This window comes from Planococcus citri, chromosome 5 (assembly GCF_950023065.1).
Source record: "Planococcus citri chromosome 5, ihPlaCitr1.1, whole genome shotgun sequence".
In the NCBI taxonomy this organism is placed as follows: Eukaryota; Metazoa; Arthropoda; class Insecta; order Hemiptera; family Pseudococcidae; genus Planococcus; species Planococcus citri.
The window spans coordinates 37,990,488-37,996,487 of NC_088681.1; positions in this window are offsets into that span (position 1 = coordinate 37,990,488).

Genomic DNA, 6,000 nt, shown 5'->3' on the forward strand with positions numbered 1-6,000 from the left:
ATTTTTTACTCCAACTACTAATTTCTATTCGCGTAGTATAAAAGGCTTTACTGTACGAGTAAAAATGAATGTAGCGGAATTAAAATAGAATCCGAAATGTACGATTGCAGCAAGAAGCAAAAGGGTCTTTATTAAACGTATCGCAATTCGCAAAACGTGCAGTATAGTTTGGTGCTCAATTTACAGGCTGGATGTAGAGAAACTTTGCGCATAGACATGAAACTGTAATAAAACTTACGTTGCGACATTTGTTAATAACGAAGATATTTTAGAATTCTTGAAGCGTATGAAAATCGTCACCGAATGATACGGTCGTGTAATCCGCACTTATATAAGTACCTATAGCTTCGACTTACAGGAGAATAGGACAAGAGTGTAAGGGTTAACAATGTAGGGTTTGGAATTAAACTCACAAATCATGTACCTAGGTACTTATATTTCTGTATTACCTATATTTGTATCGATTCTACAAATAACTTTTCGATAGATAGGTAGGTACTTATGGCACCTAATGATTGTTTTTTTTTTTTTTTTTTGTGGTGGTGGGAAGGATGGAATATTTTCCAATTACACATTTCAAAATCAAAATTTCAAAAAATGTTGAAAAAAATTGGAAAAAATTTTCTCAAAAACTGTTTTTAAAACTTTTGGAAAATTGGACGATGAAAAAATCTTTCAAGATAAACATAGGAAAAATACTTACGGAAGCTTATCCTGATAGGTACCCTGAAAAAAAAATATTTTCAAGTACCTACCATATCTGTAAATTATGCCAACTAATATTCAAACGAAACATGAAAATTAATTCACTTCAGTTTATACTTATGTACCCGTAATTTTCTCATTTTAATTTCAAAATGGAGTTTATTTTGTTCACTCGAGTCCTCGCAAACCTCTTGTTATGCCCAACCAAAAAAAATAAGGAAAAAAGAAACCGAATAGCATTTCAGTTCGGTTACAGAGGTGTCGAAGCGAGCCGCGCAATGCAATGAAATATGAGATAAGTTTTTGAAAGCTCCATTTGAAAAAGGGTCTTTCCCATTGCATCTAGAGTCTAAGGGGTTGATTTGGAAATACCTTATACTTTTATTCTCACAAGTGTCGGTGACGAGTAAAAGCCTTTATCATTTTTAGCCTTTGTTTAACCCCGGCCACGTTGGTTTCCTTCTTCAATGAATTCAACCACCATTCGCGCCGGCGACTTGAAAATTTTCTTTAATTTTCGCGCCCGAGTTTCGTTTGTAGTCTATACGAGTAATTTGCATATATGAGGAAGCATTTCATCGTTCTATATGTATGCGAATCTGATGCGGGGCATTAACTTTTACTACGTAATCATTGGTTAAGCCCTTTTCTTAGGATTTCGCTTTTGCGAGTAATATTCGCGGTGAATGTTCAAACTATCGTAAAACGTCCAACAACGATGGGTATTTCCTAAAACTGTACAAGTATTATCATTATAGTTTTGTTAGCTTCGCTTCACTAAAATTTTACTATAGTTAGCTCGTAGCTGCCGCAGCCGCAACGATTTCCATGTAAAGATGGCGAGATGTTTTCCGAATAATGTCTTCGACTTTTGTACTTTCAAAATGGGCTCTAAGCTTTAAGGTTTTCGCAAAATTATAAGCACGAGTAGGTAATTAAAATAGGTTCCTAGGTAAAATCTTTCTACATGCATATGGTTCTATTTTGCAATTTTTGCAGAGAAGTCACATTGAGGTAATTTTTGAAGATAAAGAATTTTTGAAATGTTACGAAAATACATTTTTTTGCCAAATTTTTGGCAAAAAACAGGAATATGTATGTATGTACCAATGCAAGAAAAAAGCAGGACATCTTGGGAATTGTAAGCAAAAAAAAATTGTAAAAATAATTATACATTCGAGACTTTTCAATGATTTATGGTAAAAAAAACGGTCGTCTGTCTGTCTTTCTGTTTGGCCTCCTGAAGTCATTGACCCGTCAATATGGCCTCCCAATGTTACGTGTCTGCCTGTCTGGCCTCTCAAGGTCGTTGATCTGTCTGTCTAGACTCCTGAGGTCACTGACCTACCTGTCTAGTTTCTCAAAAACGTCTACCGGTCTGTCTGGCCTCAGTTATTGGCCCGTCAATACAGATTTCCAAGGTCATCTGTCTTTGTGTCCAGCCTCTTAAGGTCATTGACGTGTCTTTCTGACTTCTCAAGGTTGTCTGTCTATCTGCCGGCCCTCTCAGCAATTGATTAATCATGTTTCGAGTTCTTATAAGTCAGACTTGGTATGTAAAAGTCCACTCTTTAATATAAGTAAAAATTTTAAAGATTAATAATTTTTTTCAAGTTCTTAAAAAATGAAATGTCTGGAATTGAATGAAATATTTTACAAGTTTTCAAAAGTCATCATCATCATCAAAAGTTTCTTTTACAACATCTGGTGTCTTGGCCTCTAACATCAACAATACAGAAATTGAATTAACAAAAAATTTTTAACAAAGAGCACAAAATATAACAAATGACAAAATCTTAACAAAAGTAGGTAAAGCAAAATTCACAAAAATAGGCTATACTTAACAAACGTTCAACAAAAGTATTTATCTAGTATTTTAACAAAGCAAAACAGATAAATTATAGCAAATCATAGGGTAAATGTGCCTAAGTTTGCGCACCTAATTTTCAAACAGCCACTACTTTTTATGAAAAGCAGCTAGAATATTGAAATTTGTACAGAAGGTTCCTCAAACATTTGGCTATGATTTGCCCCAGAAATAAAATTTTTAATCGATTTAGTTTTTGATATTTTGACCAAAAACCAAAAAAAGTCAAATGCGCAAACTTAGGCATATGCCTTCCTAAGATTGCGCATTCACCTTCCCAAGATTGTGCACCAGTGAAAAACATAGAAATTCGTCAATATTATTTAATTTATGATGAAAGCAAACAAAATGTCTCCCATGAACGTGCATTTGAAACTTCTGAGTGAACCACACTGGAAATGCGCTCATATCTGGTATTTCCAGCATTACACCCATTTCTCTCTAGCTTTTGACGAGGAGTAAACTCGATATACGTATAGAAGGTGTCATTTCATTCAAATAAATTGAATTCTTGACGAAAATTTCAAAAAGTATCATTATTAATTTAGAAAAGTAGCAAAAACTAAAAATCGCAATCTTAGGCACAGGGGTGTTTTTTTAAAAAATTGAAAAATTGAAACCTAATTAAAGCAGAAAGTACTTGAAATATGTGCTTGTTATAATCCCCAGACAATGACGAATCTAAAAATAGCTTATGTAGATTTCTACTGCCATTTCCATAAAAATTTTCACGTGCGACTTTTATTGGAAAAGTTATAAAAAAATTTGAAAAAAAAGTTTTTCGCTTGTCATTTCGCGACACTTGGTGCTACCATCACCAAAAAACGTGAAGTATGGTCATTTTGATTCTTCTTTCAAGTAAAGGCGGTATCAATGTTGTAACTCTCACTGGTTCTGAGAAATCGTTACTGCGCAATCTTAGGAAGCGCGCAAACTTAGGCACATTTACCCTAAATATGCACTTGCATGAATTAGGAATAGGAACAACTTTTCACACATTTCTTCATCTTCATATCACTGAGAGAAAAATATAATATCATAAATTACTATATTTTATATCCGAAATGTCCCCCAACTGGCCATATTGTAAGAAATTGTAACAATTGCTACAAAGTAATAGTAAAAAAATACTACATATTATTGTAAATTTCACTATAAATGATAATTATTACTACCTATAATTTGTGTTATTTTTTACAATAAAAACGTGGGGGACACTTGCAATAGGTATAAAATATAGTAATTTCTAATATACTTTTTTTTTCTCAGTGTATACTTGCATGTATTCAAAACTTTCCTCAAGTGTTTCACTTTTGATTATTTCATATACTTTAGATGAATCTGTAATATGTTGTATTGTCACATTCACATTATATGTGTCATTTTTTGAGAGATCTTTCTGTAAAAAGTGATCTACAGTACATATGAGCCAATGCAGTAATGTCCAATCTCCAATACAAATCCTGGCTAGAATCACCTCTTCTCTTCTGTTTGTTCTAGGAGGAAGTAGTTTTAGTTGGAACAGTGAATTAATAATTATACTGTTTATAATAGCTTTAAATCTGAGATATGTAGAGTGGATCCCCACTTGACAATGGATTTGCTGGTAAAAAAAAACGGCGTAAATTTGGCAGTAATTCACTGTTAAAAAACGCTTGCTAGACTAGAAGCAGCTGTAACTGTTTAAGCAGCTGATTCATTAAAATTCTGAATAAAGTTCTACTATAGACACTGGACCTGCATAATAAGACAACCAACTCGCGGCCATCTTGGCAAAATAAACTGAGTAACGCCAATTTATCCCGCTGGGTGCTCTTGCCAGCGCTGTACTTCAATTTTGCAGGCAACAGGGAAAAGGAAGGGTTGTGTAGTAGGGCGGGTTGAAAAAAAACGTAGGTCTCAGAATTTTCTGAAATTCACATACCTATGTGGTTCCTTTTGAGTTGAAACCAGGGCTGGTGGAACGGAACAGAACGGAACAAATAAACGGAACAGTAAACAAATCAGGAAAAAATCTTATTCAGAACGGACCAGAACAGAACAAATAAGATAATGAAGTGTTCTTGAACAGAACAGAACAGAACAAAACAGGAAAAAAATGGAACGGAACAGAACAGAACAAATTTCAGCTTTCCAAATTCCATCTTCATTTGGTAAAATTTAGTGGGAATTTCGATTCTCAAAAGGTCAATAATCTGCTGGAAGGTTGCAGAAAATGCAGAAGAATTTCTCAAAATGGCTGAAAATCATTTTCAATTGATTCGGCGGGACAAGATTACCTATAAGTAGCTCATTCCAAATTCTGGTTTTCTAAATGAATTTTCATTTTTCAAAATTTTGTAAAATTTTGATTTTTCTCTCATTTTGGGACCAAATTTGAGTTAAAAAAAATTAAATTCATCTAAGAATGAGAAACAAAATGCACTTCAGTTTTTGAAATTTTCAGAATTTCGGATGGTGTCAAATTTTGCATGTTAATTTGTTCATTCGATGATTTGATCTAGCTTTGTCTAGTTCAATTCAAAAAAATTTCTGCCAAGTAGGATCCCCCCCCCCTTTGTTAAAACGGAACGGAACAGAACAGAACAAACGGAACAGAACAAAACAAATGGAACAGAACAGAACAAATGGAACGGAACGGAACAGAACAGAACAGAATGGAACAAAAAATTATGAGCAAAACGGAACAGAACAGTAAAAATGCGAAGTGATTTGTTCATGAACGGAACGGAACAAAACGATCGTTTCGGTCACCAGCCCTGGTTGAAACCACCCCAAAAAAATGTTTAGCCCCCTGCGGCACCATGAGGCTGAGCCATGTGGCCTCAAAGTGGGGCCATTTTAACTAAAAATTCACGCTATAGTTGCAACTCATTCAATTTTGTTTTCAACTGGTGTATGTGTACCGCACTTCAAACTTTTATTTAATGTTTAAAAAATAAGTTGTGCACACATGTTGCGCATGCGCACCACAGTGCCAGTAAAAAACTGCTGCTTAAAACGCAGCTCAAAAGCGGCTGTTTAAGCGGATGTTTTTTTTGTAAAAGTAGCCGCTTCTAGCTGGTGACTTTTCACAAGTGAAAACTGGCGAATGAGCAAATAAAAACTGCTGCAATTTGCAAGGCAAAGCGGCTATTCAACCCGCCTCTCCCAACTTACAAAAATGTCATTGACTAATAAATTTTCCTGCGCCTAGGGCCTGCGCCAGAACAAAGTATATGGTATGGCATTGGGATATCCAGAAGGGGTATGTAGATATTGCACCATTAATTTCTCATGTTGAGAATTTTGCCTACTTTTTTATTTTAAGGGGCAAACATTTTTTTAAAAATTTGTAATTTCCACATTTATCAATTCTTTATTTTTTTTATGTACTTAGGTATATTTTATTTTTTTAAAATTAAAAACAGGTGGAATCATTTTGACTC